The sequence below is a fragment of the Carcharhinus amblyrhynchos genome, chromosome 8 (genome assembly GCF_965287045.1).
Source record: "Carcharhinus amblyrhynchos chromosome 8, sCarAmb.v2.hapA, whole genome shotgun sequence".
Classification (NCBI taxonomy): domain Eukaryota; kingdom Metazoa; phylum Chordata; class Chondrichthyes; order Carcharhiniformes; family Carcharhinidae; genus Carcharhinus; species Carcharhinus amblyrhynchos.
The window spans coordinates 30,658,991-30,685,363 of NC_137331.1; the positions used below are offsets into that span (position 1 = coordinate 30,658,991).

The 26,373-nt window shown below is 41.3% G+C and overlaps 1 protein-coding gene across 13 annotated transcripts in view; it reads left to right on the forward strand.

Moving 5' to 3' along the window:
• The window catches only part of fam49bb (family with sequence similarity 49 member Bb), a 194,963-nt gene that overhangs the window by 118,747 nt on the left and 49,843 nt on the right, over positions 1 to 26,373 (forward strand). For 10 of the 13 annotated variants that reach the window (XM_080193839.1, XM_080193838.1, XM_080193834.1 and 7 more), the window contains exon 3: positions 24,498 to 24,610. The exons of the other annotated variants lie outside the window; for them this stretch is intronic. The gene's annotated coding sequence lies outside the window, so the exon portion shown is untranslated. The remainder of the gene's footprint in view (positions 1 to 24,497; positions 24,611 to 26,373) is intronic. 13 annotated transcript variants of the gene reach the window in all.

Below are 26,373 nucleotides of genomic sequence, written 5' to 3' on the forward strand. Positions count from 1 at the left end.
GTTGGAGTTTAGAAGGATGAGGGGGGATCTTATTGAAACTTACAGGATAGAGTGAACGTGGAGAGGATGTTTCCACCAGTAGGAAAAACTAGAACCAGAGGGCACAAACTCAGGCGAAAGGGATGATCCTTTAAAACAGAGATGAGGAGATTGGAGGTGAATCTGTGGAACTGTTTAGCCGCAGAAGGCTATGAAGCCCAGGTCATTGAGTGCCTTTAAGACAGAGATAGTTAGGTTCTTGATTAATAAGGGGATCAGGGTTTATGGGGAAAAAGCATGAGACTGGGGCTGAGAAAAATATCAGCCATGATTGAATGGTGGAGCAGACTCGATGGGCTGAGTGGCCTAATTCTGCTCCTATGTCTTATGGTCTTATAGGTGAAAAAAGCCATTCTTAACTGCATATGAACAAGTGCCAGAAGCCTACACACAATGGTTTAGAAATCTAAGGAAAGAATCAGGTCAAATGTACATAGAACTTGAAAGGATCAAAGAAAGTTATTTTGATAAGTGGATAAGGGCTTTGAAAATAGACCAGACATATGATGCTCTTAGGGAAATGGTTATTTTGGAGGAGTTTAAAAATTCACTTCCCAAAGAAGTGAGAACCTGTGTGGAAAAGCAAAGGGTTAAATTCCCTATTTTTCCAATAAAAAACATACATTTTGCAATTGACCTTCAATAACTAATTGCAGCATATAACAATGTTGGTGACTTGAGTTGGGCATACTGGGAGGAACCTGCCTCACCAGCAATGTACTCAACAATGTATTGTGCAGAAGATCATATTTCATTATCTATTTACTGAGCAAACTACTTATGGTTAGCACAAACAAAAATGAACTAGGTGAGTTATTTTGGTTCTTAGTCTTTTGAAGAAAAAATGATCTGGGTAGCTCAAAGAATCATAGAATCCCTACAGTGCAGAAGGAGGCCATTCGGCCCATCGAATTTGCACTGACCACAATCCACCCAGGCCCTATTCCCCTAACCTTTGATATTTACCCTGCTAATCCCCTGGCACTAGGGTTAATTTAGCATGGCCAATCAACCTAACTGTCACAACTTTGGACTGTGGGAAGAAACCTGAGCACCCGGAGGAAACTCATGCAGACACAGGGAGAATGCGCAGACTCCACACAGACAGCGACCCAAGGCCAGAATTGAACACAGTTCTCCAGCGCTGTGAGGCAACAGTACTAGCCGCTGTGCCAACATGTTACCCCAAAGCTATATTTTGAAATAAACAAATTTAACATTAAGAAGCAAATGATGCTCTTAATACTTTAGAAACCTGAGATTAATGTCATCCAGCAAAGTTAAGAGTAATCATGGGAGTATTATCATTTCCAAATTCCACTTGAGTCATCCACATCCTGAACTTAGACAACAATATTGCTCAATCATAGCTATTGATTTAAAATAGTGGAATTCCTCGCATGACAAGAAAGCAGCATCACTATAAGGTCTGCAATGGTTCTAAAAGGCAATTCACCACTATCTCTCAGCAACTAAGGAGGGAAAGTAAATGTGGCTTTTCCAGTGACACCTACCACTCATGAACACATAATAAAGAAAACCCATTAAGATTCAGAACGTTGAAGGTACAGCTTTTGAATTACTTGGAACTGAAGTTTAAATTGTGAGACCTGTTGTGCAGGAGAGGAGTAAATCTGTTAAATGCCAAAGATCTTGGATGTCACCTATCAGAAACCTGACATGTTTTTTAGTCATTTGCAAAGCTACGCTCATCTCCTTTGTCTTTCTTCTCTGTGGTTTGAGACCCAAGAGAAGCACTTGCATATCTTCCTTTCATCCCAAGCTGTATAGCCGGGGTATGGGAAAATCCGCCATCAATATTACCCCCAAACAAGAAAAGTATACATAATTTTTCCGGTCTCCTCCCTTCCTAAACTAAATAGCCTGGAATGATACCCAAGATTCCTCTGCCCAAACAAAGGAAATATGTGTTCATTGTCTTGCTTAAACTAGAAAGAAGTACCAGATAAATAAGAATTACATTCACTTATACAATCGTAAAATTATATAAAAGATTACTATATGTGAAAGGGTTGCTTGATTTTGGGATAATATTGTGCATGTTCACAAGGGATGCAAATAGCAAAAACTTAAAAAGAAATGCATCTAAATGACAGTAGATTCACATCTTTCTGATATTGAGTTTGGACCAAACTCTTTGGGGTTTATTGGTCTTTCATATACAGTGGAACCCTTTTCCTATGACATTTTGTTTAAAAAGTAAGGTGTTGGTGGATTTGAGTTGAATTGCACTTCAAAACGAAGAAAGCAGGTTTGGTATTTGGCTTGTGCTGCATTAGTTTGAGGCATCATTGTAGTTTCTTGTTCTGTGAGAGTATTATAGAAACCTAGATGTTTACCACACAGATGGATGATGTTCATCCTATTGCCCATCATGTCTGTACTGATTCTTAGAACAAACCAAAGCTAATCCCACTTTCTCCACATAGCCTGTATCTTTCTCTGCTTCAATTTGTTATCAGTTTTCCCTTAAGAGGTGTAAAGGTCTGTACCCCAAATGTTTTGTGCTTCAACAACCTTTTGTGTAAAAAAAAAAATTTTCTTAACTTTCTCCATCAGTTCAACTTTTAAATTGTTAGCCTATTGTCACTGACATCCCAGGCTAGACTTTCCTCAAGTGTACATATGTGCTCAATTCTACCACCATTTACAAAATGTACAAAATTGCTATTTGATATCACAATTACCTTGGTCCACAAAATATAGAAATCTTCCCCAATAGCCCTGTGTCTCATTATCTATTTCGTAAAAACTTCTAAAATCCTAAAGATTTCCTTTTAATAACTGCTGCTCCATTTTCATTTAACATTTTTAGTACATCTGATCATGCTTTTCAATTCCAAACTGCACCTTTATACACCTTAACGTCTTCAGCATTATTGGCCCTAACTCTGTCACATTTGTCAAAAAGTTTAAAAGTTTATTTATTAGTCACAAGTAAGGTTAACATTAATACTGTAATGAAGTTATTGTGAAATTCCTCGAGTTGCCACACTCCGGTTCCTGTTCGGGTCAATGCATCTAACCAGCATATCTTTCAGACTGAGAGGGGAAACTGGAATACCCAGAGGAAACCCATGCAGACACAGGGAGAATGGGCAAACTCCACACAGCCAGTGACCTACTGGGTGGGAATCGAACCCGGGTCCCTGGCGCTGTGGGGCAGCAGTGCTAACCACTGTGCCATCATGTTACCCCAGTCTAAACTAAAATTTATTTAGATTGCATTTCTTAATTTATCTACAGATCGCTAAACTGTGCTGCATTTGCTCTTCATCATGCAAGAATATGTTCAGCAGTGCAGAGCACATCACATTCCTATTACTGATATGTCATCTTATTTGCCAACTTCAATGACCAGTTACTTTGATCAAACCAATCCACTTTTTCTTTCTTGCTGAATTTTGTCTTATTCTAGCCAAACACCCTCATATATGACTTTTCATTTTAATTTTCTTAGATTGAACCCTACTCTTTCAAGCAGTTGTTTGTTCTGTTATTACATTATTAACTATCTTACTGCTGCCCATTGGTTGAACACACTCCCAAGAATACAACTGACATATGCCGAGTATATGGCTAATTGTGGCAGATGCTATGATCCTCATAGAGACTGATAACTTTTAAAAATGTATTTGAATTTCAGTGAAGGGATTACACAACTAGATTTAAAGTTTTTAAGATTTTTACCTTAACAAACAAATTAAAGGCAACATTGTCTAAACACTTTTAAGTAGGCAACTTATATGATAAACTAAAAATTAAATTCCCCTTTTGACTTCTAACATGAACAAAAATTTCATGCTACAATTACAAAAATAGGACTAGAGGGCATAGCCTCAAGATAAAGGGGGGGGCGGTTTAGAACGGAGTTGAGGAGGAACTTCTTCACTCAAAGGGTGGTGAATCTCTGGAATTCTCTGCCCGTTGAAGTGGTGGAGGCTGCCTCGCTAAATATTTTTAAGACACGGGTTGTTAGTTTTTTGATAGGCAAGGGGATTAAGGGTTACGGGGAGAGGGCGGGAATGTGGAACTGAGACACGACAGATCAGCCATGATCTTATTGAATGGCGGGGCAGGCTCGAGGGGCTAGATGGCCTACTCCTGCTCCTATTTCTTATGTTCTTATACGTTCCAATGTACCTTATTTGGACATTATTTTCCTGGAGCCAGTGTAAAATTATTCTCAGCTCCTGATGACTTGGCTTTTTTCTTACCTCGGCTTGGCAACCTTTTGGATAACCAATTCCAGAACTTACTTTCACTCTGAAGGTTATACTGGAGATTTTTTTCTCTCTAGTCAAAACTATGTGAACCTTCCAGCTTTCTTTAAATCTTCATAACTTATTCCTTTCAATCTGAGCACCAACCAAACCCACACATGGATTGTGTGGTGAACGATCAGCATTTTCTCTTTGGTTGCAGGGCTGGCTCAATCTCTGTCCTGCCCCCTGTCTCTTAGATGGCTGCAGATAGCTTTGTGTCTGTGAGGTTCAGTGATAGCTTAGGAAACCCTGTACCCGATGCAACAAAGCATTTCTATGAACTCCTGCCTCCTCAAAGCCAATCTCCGTGACTGTGTGAATCACATGGGCCTTATACCAGGTATAAATGTTAATTGCGTATCCTGTTGACCAGTAATTCAATTTTATTATGGAATTAAACAGACAGTTTAAAGTATAACCATTTACAAAACCTAAATTCATAACCTCCCTATGAGACTTGGAGACAAATGGTCTGCCTACAGTCAGATGCTGTCACCATTGTCTCTATAGGTATGGGCATTTAGTACTTTCTCAGAAAATATTTTGACTTGGGCCCTTCTTGTGCCCGTTAGCAATCAGTCCACTCTGGTTTGATGTTGGGCAGAATTCAGAATGAGTCACATGACCCCCTTTTAATTTCTCCATTTTACCTTAAGTTAAAGTGATAGACTCAAAACACTGCAATCTTTATAAACTCTGTATTGTAACACTGAGCATGTAGAAAATCTGATCTAAAAACTCAAGTTTACAGCACTTATAAGTGTGGATATGCTAAGAATCATTTATGGTTATATCTCTAACTGCATTCCTTATGGGGATTTCCTTGAGTCAAACTTAAGTTACACAAGACAAGGACAGGGGAGGGGCAGGAAGTTTTAAACCTAATTATTAAGAAGTTTGTAACAGGACATTTGGAAAATCATAATGCAATCAGGCAGAGTTAACTTAGTTTTGTTAAAGGAAAAAGTGTACTTGACTAATTAGAGTTTGTGAGGATGTAGCAAGCTGGGTGAATGAAGAGGAACCAGTCAATATGATATATTTGGATTTCCAAAAGACATTTGATAAGGTGTCACAGCTTATGATGTTGGAAGTGATAATTAGCATTGGTTTACTAATAGGAAACATATTCGGGATAAATGAATCATTTTCAGGTTTGCAAACTAACAAGTGGAATGTGGTGGGGTCAATTCTGGGGCTTCAATAATTTACAATATATATTAATGACTCACCTGAAAGGACCAACTGTATTGTAATCAAATTTGCTGATGTTACAAAGATAGGTTGAAAAACAAGATGTGAGGAGGATTTAAAAAATGCGTACATAGGGATATGGAGAGTTAAGTGAGTGGACAACAATTTGCCAGATGGAGTATGAGGTGAGAAAATATGAGATTGTGAGGGCAGAAAGAATAAAAAAGCAGAATATTATTTAAATGGAGAGAGACTGAAGAATGCTCCAATACAGAGGGATTTGGATGTTTTTATGTATGAATCATAAAAAGTTAGCATGCAAGTACAGAATATAATTAGGAAGTGAAATGGAATGTTGACCTTTATGACAAAGGGAAGTGCAAAAGTTGTTATAACTATACAGAACATTGGTGAGACCGCACCTAGAGTACTGTGTACAATTTTGGTGTTTTTAAGGAAGGGTGTATTTGCATTGGATACATTTCGGAGAAAGTTCCTTAGGCTGTTTCTGTGAATGTAAAAGTTGCCTTATGACAAAAGGTTGAGCAGATTGGGCTTATAAGCATTAGACTTTGAGAAATGAGCAGTGATCTTATTGAAACATGTAAGGTTCTGAGGGGGCTTAAGAGGTAGTCTAAGAGCTAGGAGCTATGGCCCGATTTACCATTGTGTTGTGCCTGTTTTTGAGCACAAAAACTTGGTAAAGCCAGGCGTGAGGCGATTAGCACGATCCGTGTGGTGCAGATTCCCATTTTACCAAGGCCCGAAAGTGGCTGTGTTCGCAACTGTACCCGAAACAGGCATTTACATGCATTTAAATTTAACTTAATGAGCTGGATGCTCAATCTTACCTGCATTTCTCCCGTTACCATTGCATTCACCCGTCCAGATTCAGTGCAAAACAGACATGCTCAGTGAAGGTCTATTTTGAGTGCTCCAGCTTCTGAAAAGAAGCTTTCAGTGGCTCTCTAACTCAGATCGATGGTGGGAGGGAGAGGGAAGCAGGCCAGATCATTCTCTGGTGGGGAGGGAGGAGGAGGAGGCAGTTCATATGTATCTCGGGTGCAGGGGGGAAGAGGGAGGCCAAATCATTCTCTGGTTGGGGTTGGGGAGGGCGGTGCAAGAGGAGGGGGGGTCAGATCATTCTCTGGTGAGGGGGGGCATTGGAGAAAGGAGGCCAGATGGTTCTCTGGTGGGATGGGGGTGAGTGGAGGAAAGGCTAGATCATTCTGTGCTGGGGCAGGAGGGTGGAGGAGGCCAGATGGATCTCTGGTGGGGAGGTGGAGAGAGTCTGCTGCCTTTCTGTGGGTAATTGATGTTGGGGGGGGAGCTGCTGCAACTCTGTGGGCGATCGGTGTGGGGGAAAAGGGGCAGGAGGTCGCAGTCGGTCTGGGTAGCAGGGGGGTTGGTTGGATAAGTTCTTTTTCATTTTAAAAGAAATGGAATGTGGCTTGAGGTAGATAGGGTCATGAGGTGACAATGGGAGGAGCTAAGATTGTAGCAGAGAAACATCTGTTCAGTTCTGGCTCAGATTTCTGTGAAGACAAGTTTTCTATAAGCTGCTGTCTCCACAAAATCTCTATGAAAGCTTTAAGTGTGTCTACGTTTAGTATAGCAAGGATATTTATAGTTGCTAACTGTATTTAGAGGGCCTTTTAAGTCTGGAAGAGAAACATTGCTAATATAGAACTGAAACAGACATAAGCTAGAAATTAAAGTTGTTTCCTTTCATTTTTAAATATTGCTCAATGTTGATAGTTAAACTGTTATCAAATTAAGTTTGTTTTACTATAAAAGATCCCTAATTTGTCAGTAGAATTACTCTTGGAGTGAAGCATCCCAGGCTCACATTTATGCAAAAATAAAAAATTGTTGGGATCTAGTGTGGCCAATACCAGAATGTTGAGGTTCTGGTTGAGGACCCTAACAATTTGCAAGCAAAGCCCTTGTCATCCATTACATGATTATCATGAATTGCACTGATGTAATAGCCTTGTTTGAAACTTGGGCTTATAAATGACAACATCTTTTCCCAAACTGAAGCCTTCAGTCAAGCAATATGCATCTCTTGCCCAAGTCACACTGTTCTGGTGGGGGTTTGGCCTTTATTATGAAATATTAATTTCATATTAATATGAAGGGGAACCGGTGGATGTGGTGTTTCTCGATTTTCAAAAGGCGTCTGATAAGGTTCCGCACAAAAGGTTGCTTCAGAAGGTTAGGGGGCATGGAGTTGGAGGTAAGGTGTTAGCGTGGATAGAGGATTGGTTGTCTAATAGGAGGCAGAGAGTTGGTATCAATGAATGCTATTCTGATTAGCAGTTGGTGACTAGTGGAGTGCCGCAGGGATAGGTGCTGGGACCTCAGCTATTTACCATTTATACAGATGATCTGGAGGAGGGGGCTGAGTGTAGGGTAACGAAATTTGCTGATGACACAAAGATGAGTGGAAAAGCAAATTGTGCGGAGGGTGTGGAAAGTCTGCAGAGGGATCTGGATAGGCTGAGCGAGTGGGCGAGGACCTGGCAGATGGAGTACAATGTTAGCAAGTGTGACGTTATCCACTTTGGCAGAAATAATAGCAGGAGGGATTACTATTTAAAGGGCGAAAAGCTGCAGCATGCTACGGTGCAGAGGGACCTGGGGGTCCTTGTGCTTGAGTTGCAAAAACCCAGTCTGCAGGTGCAGCAGGTGATCAAGAAGGTGATTGGGATGCTGGCCTTAAGAGCGAGGGGGATAGAATATAAAAGCAGGGAGGTCTTGCTGCAACTGTACAGGGCACTGGTGAGGCCGCAGCTGGAGTACTGTGTGCAGTTTTGGTCGCCGCACTTGCGCAAGGATATTTTGGCCTTGGAGGGAGTGCAGAGGAGGTTCACTAGGCTGATCCCGGAGATGAGGGGGTTGGACTATGAAGAGAGATTAAATAGACTCGGTCTGTACTCGTTGGAGTTTAGAAGGATGAGGGGGGATCTTATAGAGACGTATAAGATAATGAAAGGGATGGATAGGGTAGGGGTAGAGAGATTCTTCCCGCTCAGAAAGAACAGCAGGACTAGAGGGCACAGCCTCAAGATAAGGGGGGGGTGCAGTTTAGAACGGAGTTGAGGAGGAACTTCTTCACTCAAAGGGTGATGAATCTCTGGAATTCTCTGCCCGTTGAAGTGGTGGAGGCTACCTCGCTAAATATATTTAAGTCACGGGTAGATAGGTTTTTGACAGACAAGGGAATTAAGGGTTATGGGGAGAAAGTGGGAAAGTGGAATTGATCCACTTCAGATCAACCATGATCTTATTGAATGGCGGAGAAGGCTCGAAGGGCTAGATGGCCTATCCCTATTCCTAGTTCTTATGTTCGTATTATCTTGGTCTGTACACATTTCTCTGGCTTCACTTCCTTCTTTTGCTTTCTTCCCATCTCTCTGGGCACTCACATGTATTGTGCTGATCTGTCGGTCAGAGATTGCTTATGTAAACAAATGCACCAACATCATTTTCGTTTAATGATCATATTAAAGAAACTTTTTTTGTAAGCCTGTTTGTATGTGCTTATGATGTGGAAGAAAATGTCACTAAGAAAAAAGACAGTTGGACATTTTAAAAGTATCCTCTTGATTCCATTTAGTATTGCTTTCAACAACAGAAGCACTTGAGAGTGCTTCATGAAGTGCAGTTGATGCTTCTTGACTGGATGTTTTGGTATTCTAGTATTTGGTACTCTACTCCTTCGTAAAGTAACTGGTGTTTTTCTTGTAGCACTTGCATTCTTTAACTATATTGCTCACAAAATGTAATTTTCATATATTGCACTGTAATATCTCTCCATCCCTGCCATTTTTACTTTTTTTCCAGAGGACATTGAACCCTTGTTCTAGAACATGTTTTTACTGGTTTTACTTTGTCAAAATGATCTTTATTAGACAGTGGACATTTGTGACACTGTCACTGCCAATCCTTGTGCTCACAAGGGGGCACAGAGTCTTCACTGACAACAATCCCATTCAGACCCAATAATCCCATAATCCCACTTATTTACCCTGCTAGCCTCCCCCCAGACAGTAAGGGCAATCAAGCATGGCCAGTCAACCTAACCCACACATCTTTGCACTGTGGGAGGAAACTGGAGTATTCGGAGGGAACTCGCACAGACACTGGGAGAAAGTGCAAACTCCACACAGAGAGTGGCCTGAGGCTAGAATTGAATCTGGGCCCCTGGTCCTGTGAGGCAGCAGTGCAAACCACTGTGCCACCGTGCTGCCCCTCGAAGCTTATTTATCTTTCCCTGAGATCAGCTACCAAAGCAAAGCCAAAGCACTTCTTGTCTGTATGGCTTAATTATTCACTCCATTTTAGTTAAATTATTTAAAGCAGTAGTTAAGAGTTGTAAATCATTTTATGGAAGGTAAGATTATGTTCTTATTTAAGACACATTTGTTGCAAATGGGCTTAGATGTTTCCATTTAAATATTTTGTTTCAAATTTGCTGCTTTTATAAAAATAAGTATGCTAGTGCATCTGCAATTGAATCTTGTTACCCAACTAAAATACTGAAAAGTAGAATCGCAATTAAAAAAAATACAGTGGAGTCTGGAATTTTCAAACTTTGATGTATCAAATAGCTTTGAAGTCTTAGTCTTGAGGGAGCAAGTTTATGGAAATTAACTCACTTATTGATGTATCAAAGCCTCTGTGCCAAGCAGCAGCAGCAGCAGCACAAGTGCAAAGCTGCACTTGGGAGAATGGGACTCTAAAGTTAGAAGTAGAGCAGATGTATTAAAACCAGCTCCCTGCAGTAACTGCAGGGTGGCTCCCCAGAGTCTGGGAATTTTATTAATGTATTTCAACTTCCCTGCACAGCTGCTCATAACTCCTCTTACAAAGTAGCTTTCTTGTTATTGGCAGCAATGTGTTTATTGAAATCAAGAGAACATTTCAGGAGCTCCAGGACATTTTTTCTTCACCCCTCCGCCCCCCCAAACACAAAGGAGGATTCTTCTTTTAGCAGCAGATTATCCGTACAATAGAACATAAGAAATAGGAGCAGGAGTAGGCCATCTAGCCCCTCGAGCCTGCCCCGCCATTCAATAAGATCATGGCTGATCAGATAGTGGTTCAGTTCCACTTACCCGCCTGCACCCCATAACCCTTAATTCTCTTATTGGTCAAAAATCTATCTATCTGTGACTTAAACACATGTAATGAGATAGCCTCCACTGCTTCAATGGGCAAAGAATTCCAAAGATTCATTACCCTCTGGGAGAAGAAGTTCCTCCTCAACTCTGTTCTAAACTGACTCCCTCTTATTTTGAGGCTGTGCCCTCTCGTTCTGGTTTCCATTCTAAGTGGAAATTATCTCTCTGCTTCTACCCTGCCTAGCCCCTTCATTATATGTCTCTATAAGATCTCCTCTTAGCCTTGTAAACTCTAATGAGTACAGGCCTAGTCTACTCAATCTCTCCTCATATGCTAACTCGCTCATCTCAGGAATTAACCTGGTGAACCTTCTCTGCACCCCCTCCAAAGCTAACATATCCTTTCGTAAATAAGGGGATCAAAATTGTACACAGTACTCTAGATGCAGCCTCACCAGTACCTTGTACAATTGCAGCAAGACCTCCCTGCTTTTATACTCCATCCTTCTTTTGGTAAAAGCCAACATTCCATTTGCCTTCTTGATCACTCGCTGCACCTGCAAGCTGAGTTTTTGTGATTCATGCACAAGGACCCCCAGGTCCCTCTGCACAGTAGCATGTTGTAATTTTTCACCATTTAAATAATAGTCCATTTTATTATTATTCCTTCCAAAGTGGATAACCTCACATTTGCCAACGTTATACTCCATCTGCCAGATCCTTGCCTACTCTCTTCGCCTATCCAAATCTCTGCAGATTTCTGTGTCCTCCACGCAATTTGCTTTCCCACTCATCTTTGTGTCATCTGCAAACTATGTTACCCTACACTCGGTCCCCTCCTCCAAATCGTCTATGTATATGGTAAACAGTTGAGGCCCCAGCACCGATCCCTGCGGCACGCCTCTAGTCACCAACTGCCAACCGGAAAAACACCCATTTATTCCAACTCTGCTTTCTGTTAGATAGCCAATCCTCAATCCACACTAACACTTTACCCCCAACTCCCTGTACCTTAATTTTATGCAGCAACTTTTTGTGAGGGACCTTATCGAATGCCTTCTGGACATCTAAAAACACCACATTCACCGGTTCCCCTCTGTCAACCGCACTTGTTACATCTTCATAAAAATCCAGTAAATTCGTCAAATGTGACTTTCCCTTCATGAATCTATGCTGCATCTGCTTGATTAAACCATTCTTTTCCAGGTGTCCTGCTATTTCTTCCTTAATGATAGATTCCAGCATGTTCCCAAATACGGATGTTAAGCTAACCAGCCTGTAGTTACCCGCCTTTTGTCTACCTCCCTTTTTAAACAGTGGCGTTACATTAGCTGTTTTCCAATCAGCTGGCACCTCCCCAGAGTCCAGCGAATTTTGATAAATTACAACTAATGTATCTGCTATTTTGCCGTTCCTTTTAGTACCCTAGTACCCTATCAACTGTTTGAAATTTCACTACAATTGAGAGTAGTTTTGATGCAATAAGAAGTTGATTTTTTAAAATTTTCCCGGTTGTAGGGAGCTGCAATACTGTTCACAGTAACTTCCAACTTGGAAATTAAACTCATCAGTTTTAATGCAGAGTACTGCTCTGGAAGAGCGCACTCAGAAATTCTATGCAGCTGATTTTAATGTGAGCAAGTTCATGTTTTTTTTGTGTCTCTTTTGGGTCACCCCCGTGAACAACCTGCACTCCAGTCAACCTTAGCTGGGCTTCCTCTCATTTCTGCTTCCTCCCTGGTCCAAAGCCTGCAGTCCGACTCCAGTGGAGAATCCTACCTTTAGCACTTTGGCACATTAAAGGTACGAAATAGGTTCAATATAAATTGATTTTAGTACATATTAAAATTGGTTTGCTTCAAACAAATACTGCAATTCATTGGGTCCGGCACGTTACAAAAATAGGGCTGCTTTCTGAACACTGAAACAAATTGAAATTATCAAGCTTTGTTATATTCTTGGTCAGTCCACCCACTTTGCTATCTAAAGACTCTGCTATCCTCTGGACCCCATGGTTTTTTGATCCCAAGTTTTTCTTTGTTCATGATTCCACAATACAGGTACGTCAAATAAGATAGAAATGCTTTGGGCTAGAAATACCGTTACAAAACATGGTCAGTTGACATTGATTAGAATGTTTGATTAGAAGCTCAAAAGTGCCACCAGCAGGCGAAATGGAGTATAGCTGTTTTGAATGTGTAAATTTAAATATAGGGAATGTTACTGTGATTTTGTTATATTATAAATGTGAAGCTTCCTGTAGCAATAAACACCACCCCCTTCCCAATGCAGATGGCTTTGAGCTTTCTGGAGCCAATTCCAGTTGCCCTTCCATTCCATGGAGTAACCCAGGGGCCCACAAGCACTGAGAGGGAGGAGGATCTGCTGGAGCATATCCCAGGCCTTCCACCCCAGAGACCCAGGAGTGCTTGGCCAATCTGAATCCCCCTTTCCTGAGGCCGGCTCAACACAGGCACCGTGGGTGAACAGAGTGACACGACACGACCAATGTCACCCGAAAGTAGACCTCCAAGTCCCGGCCCTCCAGCGGACGCCCACCAAGGGCATTTCAGGCGGCAGGCTGTAGAAAGCAGCAGGCTGCTTCCACCTCTGATGTGTAGTCTGGGAATACACCTAAACATAATGGGAAGATACACAAATGCATGTAATTGTAGGGGCATAGCATGGATGAAGTCAGGCACAGGTAGTTGGAAGGCATTCACATTTGTTAAATCTGGACATGTCACTGAATTAACTATTATGTTTCATTCGCAGTGATAGAATTCAGGCATACAAACAACAAAGAACAACACAACACGAGAAACAGGTCCTTCGGCCCAATGAGTCCACGCCGCCATTTTAACATTATGAGTCCCCTCTCCACCCATGACCCTGGTCTATGCTTATGGCATTCCACATTGGGGGAAGACTAATTTAGGGGCAATTTGTTACACCAATCAGCCTAAGAGCATATCTTTGGGGTGTGGGAGGAAACAGGAGCACCTGGAGAAAACCCATGCAAGCACGGGGAGAATGCGCAAACTCCCACAGATACTGGCCCAAATCCATGTATCTGCACAGCAAACAGTGATAGTCACTGAGCTGTCGTGTTGCCCAGCATCTGATCCAGTTTAAGCGTACACTCACGACGTGAAGTACTAGGCTATTCTCAACATCCAACAGCAGCCCTCGTACGACCTTCGCGTGTATGCCCCTTGTTGGACAACAAGGCGGACCGAAGCACCTGTGGATTAAAAGAGAAAAACATCAATACCATGCACATCCTTATACAAACATTCAAGGGAATCCCCAGAAGCTCAAAAGTTAAACAAGTGAGCCAGAAAATATGTTGGAAGGTCCATAGGAATCAGTTGATTCCCAGGGACGTCCCAAGGCGCTCCTTATTTAAAACAGTCTTCCACATCCCTCCATCTCCATCCCGCTCATGTGCCTATCTAAGTAACTCTTAAACAGCTCCAGCGTGCCTGCCTCCACCACCTTGCTTGGCAGAGCATTCCATACCCCCACTACCCTCTGTGTGAAAAACCTCCTTCTAACATCCAAATTATACCTCGCACCCCCCGCCCCCGCCCCCGCCCGCCCGCCCGCCCCCCCCCCCCCCCCCCACTAAGCCCGTGGCCCCTCGTAATGTACGTTTCCAATCTAGGAAAAAGCTTCCCACTGTTTATCTATACTCTTCATAATCTTATATACCTCTATTACATTTCCCCTCAGCCTCCGTCTTTCTACGGAAAACAGCCCCAATTTGCCCAACCTTTCCTCATATCCCAGTCCTTCCATACCAGGCAGCATCCTGGTAAACCTCCTCCGACTCTCTCCAGGGTCTCCACGTCTTTCCAGTAGTAAGGCGACCAGAACTGGATGCAGTACTCCAAATGCGGCCTAACCAACGTTCTATACAACTGCAACATTAGACTCCAGCTCTTGTACTCTAGTCCCCTTCCTATAAAGGCTAGCATACCATAAGCTTTCTTCACAACCTTCTTCACCTGCACTGCCACCTTCAAAGACTTGTGCACTTGCATCCTCAGGTCCCTCTGCGTTTCTATACTCTTTATAGGTCTACCTTTTATCACATAACTCCCCCCTACATTATTTCTCCAAGGTGCATCACCATGAGTCTGTGAATCCAAGATCCTCATTCCTAATCCCCTTTAGAGCAAAGGGACAAAAGAATATCGGACAGAACCTCCGTCAGACGTGAGCCCGGGAGTCAACGCACTGGCAGCAGACAAGAATCAGACACCAGTAGCTGAGGAGCATCACATTAGCGTTCCTCACTGCAAGTCATCATCACCCTCCTGCATTGACCAAACAGCAGGCAGCCTAATGATTCAGAACTGAGCCATCTTAATTTCCTGATTGTAGAGCAGTCACAACATTCTGGGAGTCAGGAAGGGGGCGTCAGGTATCACTATGTCGGATAATAAACTAGTCCTCCTCCATAGAGCAGGAAGCATTGAGGACATCACTCTCACCCTTGCCTGGTCTCAGTGGGTTCTTCCTGAACGTCCTCCTTGTCCGAAGCCACGTGCCGCTTCTCGAGGCTGCCCTCAGGAATGATATCACTGTGCTGCAGAGCCAGGTTGTATGAGACACAGCAGACCACAACAATGCGGGATATCCTCCCCAGGGGCCATATTGGAGGATTTTATTGGGCCTGTTGAGTAGCAGGACCTCATCTTTAAGAGGTTGATGCACCATTCGATTACAGAATGGGTGGCACTGTAAGAATGATTCTCGCTGGCTTCCACTGCAATCTCTGCCCTCTGCGCTGACATCATCAGCTAAGAGCTGAGAGGATATTCCTTGTCCCCAAGAAACCATTCCTGTAGCTTGTGGTATCCCTCAAAAAGGCCAGGCTGAGGGGTGACCTAATGGAGGTATTTAAAGTTATGGAATTTTGATATAATACATAGAAAGAAAGACAGAGAGTTTTGAGTCACTTGGAATAGCAAAACTAGAGGCCATCAATGCAACACTGGTACCAAAAAAAGTCAAATACAAAGTAGAACTCCAGGGTCAGGGATGCACATAGAGCTGCATCAGGTGTGCATCCTGGTATCATTACGCACATATGATAAGTCCAGAGCCCTAGCATGATGCGCATCCGTAACCTCATGGATGCACTTGTGGATGGAGGATGGCTGTGATATTCCATGCCGACCATCCGTGTAGTCTTGGAAGGACCTTGTTGCGTAGAGGTTCGTAGCTGTTGTGACCTTCATGGCTTCAGGGAGAGGTGCCCTCCACTGCCATGTGGCACCAAATGCATAAGGACATTGCACAGGTACTACAAAGCCTCCCTTGTGAGGCTGAGACTTCTATGACACATCTTGTCTCCACTCCTGTAGACCCTTGGTCTTTTTCTGTGTCTTTGTGCCCCCTGCAAGGTTGGTGCAGCTTCCCATAGCAGTAGAAATGTTGTAGTAGCTGGATCACTGCCTGGAAACACTGGGAGCAGGGTAGTGGGGTCTTCTGCGGCCTCTTCTACCTTGCTAGCTATATGCCTGTGTCTGTCCTCCCTCAGGTTGCTCCCTTGGATGTTGCTTGCAGACGCCTGGCCTCCTCTACATTCTGCCCCTGTCTTCCTCCTCAGAGGAGCTCCCATTCATGGATTAAATAACCCCTATCACCAGAGAAACAGAAAGCTGTCTGGTGACTGGAAGGCTCCACATTGCCTAAATCTTTGCCTTGGAGACCCCAATAAGTCTGAAATTAAGTCTATGTAAAGACTGAAGCGAAAAACAGAGATAAATCATAGAATCTGTACAGTGCAGAAGGAGGACATTCGGCTCATCGAGCCTGCACCAACGACAATCCCATCCAGGCCCTGTCCCTGTAGCCCCATGTCTTTACCCTGCTAATCCCCCCTAAAGCTGTCAGGTTTCACTAAGCAACCATCAACAAACTATCCCCTAAACTACTCACAATTTTGCTGGCCTGGACCCTTTTTATCCTGCCCTTGGATGACATCATGAAAAAACACATTGCCTGCCTGCCCGTTTTGCCTGTGCAGCGAGTGTGAAATCGCATGGGTAATGTAAAATCTCGATCAATAGGGATTTTAATGCCTTAATTGACCCTCTAATTGTCAGTGGGCACAGCTCCAATTCTAGTGCATGCCCACCAATCTTAATATTTCATATTGCACACGTGTGCAATGATATCAGGATGCATGCCTGACACAGTTTTATGTGCATTCCTGACTCTGGAATGTAAAATTTAGGCCTCTAAGTTCTACCTTGTATTTGATTTTTTTTGGTACCAGTGTTGCACTGATGGCCTCTAGTTTTGCTGTTCCCTGTGATTCAAAACTCTCTCTGTCCTTCTCTGCGTGTATTATATCAAAATTCCACAACGTTAAAGACCCCTATTCAGTCACCTCTCAGCCTTGTCTTTTCAAGAGAAAAGAGAACCACTGGTATTGTCCATGTATATCTTTCTTGAACCTTCTCCAGTGGATCTATATATCCTTCCTTGCAATTTTTTAAGCTGGAACTGTGCAAAGTATACCAGGTGTAACTAGCCAAGGTTTGATGCAAGCTTATCGTTTCTCAACTTTTCAATTCTGTCACTCTGTTTCTTTCTCTTCTGGCCAATAAAGTAGTAATGATAATTGAAAATGACGTTTACAAAATCACTTGATAGTTAGACTAGTACTAGTTTCTTAGTGAATTTGAAACAGAACATTGAGGTGTGTTGAGAGATCATGATTGTGGCTGGAGGAAGTTGAAGGCTGGGTGAAGCTCTCCTGTTTCGCGTAGCCCACAAGTGGATCTGATGCTTGCCTTAGAGAATTGCACCTCAGACCACTGCTGAACGCCCCCTGACATACAATTCGGTTTACTTTTGAATGTTGATTAGGCCTCCCGTCTACATTTTGCCGAGTCTTGCTGCTGGCCCAAGTTTCTTTTAAACTATCAAAATTGTTCTTGCAGAGAACTAACACAGATTCGATGGGTTGACCATCCTCCTTCTGCAACGCAACAATTAAATGATTATATTCTATGAATTGCTGGGCATATGTTAAGTTTGCTTGGAGTTTTTTTTTGCCCTTTGCGGGGTAGCAAGGTTTAAAATTAAGGCTATAATTTCTAGAAAAGCGAAATACTGTGGATGCTAGGAATCTCGAATATAAACAGGAAATACTAAAAATACTCACCAGATCGGGCAGCATCTGTGGAGAGAGAAAGTCTACAGACCATTCCCTCATGCTAAGAGTAGTGGGCGAGAAGAGGATTGGGAGAGGTTTAAATGTCAACAAAGAATGACAAAGAAGTTGATAAAGAAGGGTAGGATAAACTATGAAGCTGGGCTAGCGCTTAATATAAAAAAGGATAGCAAGAGTTTTTATAAATATATAAAAAGGAAGAGGCTGGCTAGGGTGAACGTTGGACCCTTAGAGGATGAGAGGGGGGACTTAGTGGTAGGGGATGGGGAAATGGCTGAGGCCTTGAATAACTTTTTTGTTTCGGTCTTCACGGAGGAGGACGTGAATAATTTGCTGGGTGTTAGCGATGGAAAGATGGTAGGAGTGGAGGGCCTGAATGACATTATTGTTACTAGAGAGGTAGTGCTCGACAGACTGGAGGGACTGATTGTGGACAAGTCCCCAGGACCGGATGGAATGCATCCAAGGGTTCTGAAAGAAATGGCGGAGGTGATAGTGGATGCCTTGGTGATTATTTTCCAAACGTCGCTGGATTCCGGGGAAGTGCTAGAAGATTGGAAAACGGCTAATGTTACACCGTTGTTTAAGAAGGTGGCAGGCAAAAGGCAGGGAATTATAGGCCGGTTAGTTTAACGTCTGTTGTAGGTAAAATGTTAGAATCCGTGATCAAGGAGAAAATAGCGAAGCATCTTGAGGAGAATTGTTTGATAGAGCAGACGCAGCACGGTTTCGTTAAGGGGAAGTCGTGTCTGATGAATTTATTGGCGTTCTATGAGGATGTATCTAGGGCGGTGGATAGAGGAGAGCCGGTGGATGTGGTGTTTCTTGATTTTCAGAAGGCGTTTGACAAGGTGCCTCACAAGAGTTTATTACAGAAGGTCAGGGGGCATGGAGTTGGGAGTAGGGTGTTAGCGTGGATAGGAGATTGGCTGTCAAATAGGAGGCAGAGAGTGGGGGTCAATGGGTGCTATTCGGATTGGCGGTTGGTGACTAGTGGAGTGCCCCAGGGGTCGGTGCTGGGGCCTCAGCTATTTACCATTTATATAGATGATCTGGAGGAGGGAACCGAGTGTATGGTGTCGAAATTTGCTGATGACACCAAGATTGGTGGAACGGCAAATTGTGCGGAGGGTGTGGAGAGTCTACACAAGGATCTAGATAGGCTGGGTGAATGGGCCAGGAAATGGCAAATGGAATTTAATGTTGGCAAATGTGAGGTTGTCCACTTTGGTAGGAATAATGGTAGGAAGGACTATTACTTACGTGGCAAAAAACTGCAGCATGCGACGGTGCAGAGGGACCTCGGGGTCCTTGTGCATGAGTCGCAAAAACCCAGCTTGCAGGTGCAGCAGGTGGTCAGGAAGGCAAATGGGATGCTGGCCTTCATAGCGAGGGGGATTGAATATAAAAGTAGGGAGGTCTTGCTGCAGCTGTATAGGGCACTGGTGAGGCCACAGCTGGAGTACTGTATGCAGTTTTGATCGCCGCACTTACGCAAGGATATTTTGGCCTTGGAGGGAGTGCAGAGGAGGTTTACTAGGCTGATTCCGGAGCTGAGGGGGTTGAGCTATGAGGAGAGGCTGAATAAACTAGGCTTGTACTCGTTAGAGTTTAGAAGAATGAGGGGAAATCTCATTGAGACATATAAGATGAGGAATGGGATGGATAGGATAGCGGTGGAGAGGCTCTTCCTGCTCAGAAAGGACAGTAGGACTAGGGGGCACAGCCTCAAGATAAAGGGGGGGCGTTTAGAACAGAGTTGAGGAGGAACTTCTTCACTCAAAGGGTGGTGAACCTCTGGAATTCTCTGCCCGTTGAAGTGGTGGAGGCTGCCTTGCTAAATATTTTTAAGACGCGGGTTAATAGGTTTTTGATAGGCAAGGGGATTAAGGGTTATGGGGAGAGGGCGGGAATGTGGAACTGAGACACGACAGATCACCCATGATCTTATTGAATGGCGGGGCAGGCTCGAGGGGCTAGATGGCCTGCTCCTGCTCCTATTTCTTATGTTCTCATCTGTCTCTCACTCGCTCCGACTACTGTGGTGGGCAGAACAGGAAAATTTGCCCAGAGTTTCAGATCAATAACCTTTCATTTCTGATGAAAGGTCATCAACATGAATCTACAACTTGTTTTTCTTTCTCCAGCAATGCTGCCTGACCTGTTATGCATCTCTAATATTTACTGTTAGTATTTCCAAACAGTTGTATGTATTGAGCTTATTGTCATCTTGCAGAGATTTGAAATTTGATTGAAAACAAGTGAAACCAAGAGTGTTTATACAGTTCAGCATTTAGATGTGCAGTCTCTTGGGGTTGATCTCGCATTACTGTATTCAACCTGAAAATGGAAACATTTTATACTATCTCCAGTCAAAATGAATTAAATCAGGCTTTACAAGGCGAAATATAACACCAGCTTTATCACACGCATCCAAAATGTGCTATACTTAAAATGATAAATGTAGACCATATTATAAATGCTTATTCCCAAAACCAGCAATGGTGAATTTTGCATTGATGAATTGTACTATGATATTTCTAATCGACACTTTAGACATTTCCATAAACAAATACCAATATTCAGATTTTGGCAGATGACTTTTAGAAGCTGATGCGATATTTTCAGTTTAGGAAGGTTCAACTCCTTTAGCATTTTTATTATGGAATTGGAACAATTCAAGATAGCTTATATCAAAGCAAGTGGAATACAAGTTTTGCATATTAGTACGTGCTCTCTGTGTGATTTCAGTGTATGCAATTATCCAGTCCCACCTCTTCACACATTTTAGAACTTCATCTGATCTGTACAACCTACTTTCTGTTCAATTCGGCATTCGGTTTTACACTAACTAAACTTACTGTTGGGGAAGCACTAAGTTTCTAATCATGCAATTTGCAAATGCTCTGATCTATCTAGCTTAATGTCCATGGACTACTTTTCATTCAAATAAAATATTAGTGTTTTGAAAATGATGCTTCTAAAATCTGAAATCTTGATCTGATGTAATTTCCTTGCAGATTGCATTGCTAATGTGTGTTAAGTGAAGTGCTGGGGATAGATGTGCTTAGCTATGGTACAGCTTGCCTGAATCCTGCCAAGTGAACAGACCTACTTTATGATTAGGACAAATGTTCCTGATTGTTTTGTATGTTGTCACATGGTGGCGCTAAATCTCAGTTTACCATCTCAGATATGCTATTGTTCAGAGTGCCTGATCATTTTTATGTTCAGACTAAAATAATATCTCTTCCGTTAGGACAAGACTTAATTAAATGTTTAAACTGTTTAAGGTACGTATAAAACAATTGTCCATACTGAGTAAAATTGATCAGATTTGAGGTAAGGCTCTTGTTGTTGGTTAATATGTCACAACAACCCTGGGTGATTTCAGTTAATTCTGTGTTCAGTAAGAGCATTCCCTGAATGTGGAATTGTTGATCTCAGCTGGATTGTTAACAGTTATGAATAGTGATGCTGTTTATATGGGTGGAGAATGCAGGTCCAAGTGGCCAATCAAGATCTACAGTGATGGCCATCATTATTCATCAGAAAAATTGCCTAATTGCAGGAACTAATTTTTTCAGAAACTTTGGATGACAGGCCAGTATTGATAGTGAAAGATACAAAATAAGTGAAATAATGGGAACTTGTTTTAGAAACATTATATGTATACTAAAGAATATATATATAATTCCATCGTTTTGAAGTCCTGAGAAAACAACGTCCCAAGACATTTCACAAGAGAATTATAAAGCAAAATTTGATACCGAACTATTTAAGGCACGTTTGAGCTGATGGTCTAAAGCTTAGTAAAGTAAATAAGTTTAAAGGAGGAAATTTGAGGTAGAGAGATGGAAAGATTGAGAGGGAATTCAAGAGTTTGGGGCTGAGGCAGCTGAAGGCACAACCACCAGTAATGGGGTGATTAAACTGGGATGCTCAAAGTCCAAATTAGAGCAGTGCGAATATCCTGGGAGAGTAGTGGAACGAGAGGAGATTACGTAGATGGGGTGACTAAGCCCATGGGGTGATTTGAAAGCATGAGTGAGAATTTCAAAATTGTAGTGTTGCTTGACTGAGAGCCAACATAGGTGAGTGAGCCTAGGGGTGGTAGGTAAAAGTGTGAGTAAGGATATAGGCAGTAATGTTCTGGATGACCAAGTTTATGGACGGTAGAATGTGGAAGGATGATTTTTGCCAACCTGAGAGACAAGGTTTCCGTTGTATATCTCATTCAAAATATTTCTGGCAAAGTTTTAAACTGTTCATTCCACAATAAAGTAAATTTATAGACTAATACTTATGATCAGTTTCACTTGGTTCAGTTGGCACAAAACATCTTGATGTAGTTATACAAAATTAAGAACACACCTTTTTTTCCTCTTATTTTGTTTATTTTGTTTAAACAAGAAGTCTCCTAACTACCCTGCAACATGGATAACATTTTTTTTCTCAGTGCGGGCCATCAGTTTGTTCTTAACGAATCACATTGTCTCCTCTTAAAAACTTGTCTCTCCACCTTTTAAAAAACCTGATTCTAAGTTAGGTATCATGGAGCTCTTGGATGTTTTATTTCATGATATTGGTGTAATTGGATTTGCCACCATCTGCATCCTGGATCAATTTTAAAACTCTTCTCTCTGCATTGTATGTCATTCCCACAATTACATTGTATTTTAGGTAATTTTCACTCTTGCTTTTCTTGCAACATTGTAAGATTTGGTAAAATTCAGTCATGCTGTTCAGCTTATTGTTTGATAATTTATTGGCACCATTGGTTCAAGCCCAAGCCTTTTTCAGAATGCATTGTGCAAAATTGTTGTAGATGTTGTATATTAGCCATATTTCTTCAAGTTATTTTGTACAAATTTCAAAACAGTAAAATTCCATCATTCACAACTTCCGCTTTCATGAACAAAAGGCCCAACTGTTGCCTTATGCCTGGTTTTAAATATAAAAAATAGAAGCCAATTTTGGGAAATGCTGAAAAATAAGTAAAATCGCCTAAATGAAGTACAGAAAAAGGTGTCCATGATGTATTTCCTGCAGTAGAAAATGTGCACTGTGCATGCATCATCTGCATGTGGGTGTTCCTTGTTGCTGTGATTTATTTCCTGATCACAGTCCACCTGCATTCTCAAGTAAACTACTTAATTTTGCATTGTTCTTGTTTTATTAAACAATTTCCCCAGAACCATTTTCTTTTAACTTATTAGATACATAATTTTTATTGCCTTTGATCCATTACACATGTCAAATTTTAGATTGGCTGGAACCTATCTAATTGACTCCCATTGTAAAGTATGTTCGTTGTTCATAAATGACCCAAAAACTACAAAATGCTCAATGTTGAACATTCAGCAAGGCTTGGTAGCCATTTTCACTCTTGATATCTGTCTTTGATTTGGCAAAGGCATTGTGGGTCAAGGGTGAAATTACATTGGTGGCATTTTTGAAGATGTTTGTTGATTGGCTGCAGTCATTGGCAATTGTGATAGAGGGTAAGATAGCTGAAAGAAATGTGTGGAAAATTCAAGTTATGCTATATAGTAAAGTATTATTTCTCATCCAGTAATAATAATGAGAAATATGAATGAAATACCTTTAACAATATTGTAAATATCTAGCTGGAATATTTCAGGATGATCTAGTTCATTCCAACTTTAAAAGAAACACATGAGCATCTACAGTTAATCTAATAACCTTCCATAATCATGACAGATTAGAAGGACGATTTAAAATCAGTTTGGTATGCAAGGGAATATAAAATTTAAGGAAAAGGAAATTGTTTTGTACCCAATAAGCTTTTACTTTTGGATAAATTTCAATCTCACCTACCCACCTTCTCAACATATTACTCAATGCCTTCTGTTTCTACAGAAGCACATCTAGTTGCTTTTTGAAACCATTTGTATAGTTGCTTCAGTAAGTTTGCCAAGAATTCCATATGTCAATTTGCCTTGATGCTTATTCAAGAATTCTGCATGAGTTTCTTTCTTATTCCTAAACTCTGGATTTTTTAACAAGCATCTACAAGCATTTCTACACTGAAATTATTGGTAAGACGTCAGAATTACCAGGAATTTCTGTAGGTGGACAGAATATAAAAAAAACCTGAGATATGTAGATGTCACACAGCAGACACAGAGGAAGATCTACGAAGAAACTGAGATGTCAGTTGAGGTTTAGCCAGACAATGCACAAAAGTGGAACATAGGCAAACAAGGAGAATTTTTACAAATTATGACCAAGATAAACTTGAGTATGTATTAGGATAGAACATCTGGCAGTGACTGGTGTAGTTGACGGCAGCAGAGCAAGAGGGAGACAAAGGAGGAATTACACTGATAAGTTAGGAAGAAGAACAGGTACAAGCTTTGAGAACAACACCACGATGTTGGCAACTTGAGCAAGCTTTCCTGGTGATGGATGCCTATTGGTAACAGACCTCAACATTCAAAATGGAATGAAAGGGGAAGAATTGGAAAGATGAATGAGAGGAAACTGTTAGCTATTTACTGAAAACAATTTGGATGAATGAAGGGAGGACTTAATCATGTGAGGTCATAGCTTAATTATTCAAATTATGTGTGAAGAATACTTTTCTTCTTCCCCAATTTTTCCTAATGTTTTTCTCCTTCATTACCTCAGATGGCAATTCATACTTGGGGCAGCCCTCTGGTACCTTGCTGAAGTGGGCAAGTTGTGACTGGATGCAGTTGATATTATTTGCAACCCACACATAACTGTACTCTTCCCTCTTGGTAAGAAAATTACAAAATATTGCAGTACTGGTATATAATTTATCATTTGTACTAATGAAGCTTTTTAGAGATACTGTTATGATTTTTAATTGCTGAAGTTCTTGAATCACTTTGAATTATTTGCAATTATATTACAACTGTGGAATCCAAGTGTCTTGGACTATTTCCTTAAAATTGTCTTATGCCACTTCCCTAAGTTTGATTGCCAACTTTACACCAAATAGCACAGCAGTTTATAAACTATATGTCAATTTCTGCTGCATGGATTCAAGGTATGATATATTGCTGTCCCCCTGTACATGATCTTGTACTGTCTCTCTCTCACTCTCAAAAGTCCCCTAACATGCTTTCACTTGCACATTCAATATGCCTTTTTATTCATCAGGAGACTTGGATAAGAAGTTTCTTGAAATTAATCATGGCATGGCATTGCATTTGAATATCTTTAATAAGGTAGTTGGCTCGTCCTGTGCAATCTTTTTCACTATACCTATTCAAGTTTATGTGAAATGGGTAATGAGAATGTGCACTTGTTTATCAAGGGGTCAGTCTCCATCCTGATACTATTGAAACATTTTGTATTTTCAACCATTGGAATAGCTATTCATTGTGATTTTGTACAAATGCTGTAGTCAGGAGGAAGCTGGCAATGCAGTTACACTTTAATGGTAAGCTGTGCTGTTCCTGGAATTCCTAGTATATGGTGTTAGTTATTCTAGATAACCAATAGCAAACATTAGACTTAGTGATAACCTAGAAGTGAGGGTAGGATAGACAAAGAGTGGAAAATGTACACGTCCCCTTTGCTGTAAATGGCATTGTTTTAGCTTGCTAAAAACCAGCAAGTATTCAAGCACATAATGGAGGTTTCTGAATCTTTGCCCTTGCCAGCCAGCACCCAACACATTGTCAGCAAATACATCATTCATGCCTATCAGGTGTAAATGTTTGTTCTTTTTGATAAGTTGATATTGTCCGAACTTTGTAACATTGCAGTGATAGTTATTATCCAGTGTGACAGTGCTGTATAATTAGTTGTTTGATGATTTAACAAACAAATGATGCAAACTAGCAACCTTTGAGCAATTTCAGGACAGGTCTTGTGCCTTGACTACAACAAAGCTTCAAGGAAAATTGTTGTAGTGAATAATTTGTATCTTTTCATCCTTCAGAGAGACCCCCCCGCGCCACCATTGGTGACATATCTTCTATTGGTAACAATATGAACAAGACAATTATTATATCAACTGGTTTAAATTATTTTCGCTTATTAATGGTGGTTGAATCTTTCACAACAATATAAGTTGATAGAATCCGGGTGGGGATGGGTGGGGAATGATGGTGTAACGTTCTTTCTTGGTTATGTGTTCTTAGAATTGATCAGAAATATATTTGAGAGTTCAATCAACTGTAGTGTTTTAAGATGAAATGTTTTAACCTCCCAAGGAGTTATTTGGAAATGATTTGAAGGAGCTGGTTTATAACTGCTCTTTGGCAAATGTGTATGCAGGAGGTTATAAAGAATTATAAGTTCTCTTGAAACTTCACTGTACATTTATTAAACATTATAGAAGTTCGTTTTTTTCTGCACACTAGGTTAACTTTGATCACTGTATAGTTTTAATAATGCCAAGGCAATTGTAAGAGCAGGTTTTTGCTTTCTGTGCAACAAGGACCTCTGTACACATAGGGTAATATCAAAAGCAGCTAGGTACTATATTTACATTCTTGGGTTTGAACAATGTGACTTATATGCATTTATT